The sequence below is a fragment of the Poecilia formosa genome, unplaced genomic scaffold (genome assembly GCF_000485575.1).
Source record: "Poecilia formosa unplaced genomic scaffold, Poecilia_formosa-5.1.2 Scaffold146, whole genome shotgun sequence".
NCBI lineage: Eukaryota > Metazoa > Chordata > Actinopteri > Cyprinodontiformes > Poeciliidae > Poecilia > Poecilia formosa.
In genome coordinates, this window is record NW_006800085.1 from 1,367,602 (window position 1) to 1,367,915 (window position 314).

Genomic DNA, 314 nt, shown 5'->3' on the forward strand with positions numbered 1-314 from the left:
TTGATTTTGGTTTTGTTGGAAAAAGATTGTTAGTCTTGTGCTCAATAAAAATAACTAACTGTAAACAAGTCTTGCAGTTTGTCAAAATCAGATTATTAAAGCAGACATCCACAAATGATCTGCTTAACATTCATAGTTCAGTTTTGTACAAAAAAAAAAAAGCTATTTTTTCAAGCATAATTTACATGGCCAATGTCTTCTATATACACACAAACCTTTTGTTTTACTGGTGCTGTAGAGTGTATAAAGTGACTACGCTACTTTAAAATGGGTTTACTTAGATCTTTGACGCAAGGGTTCTGTGGGGACATTGA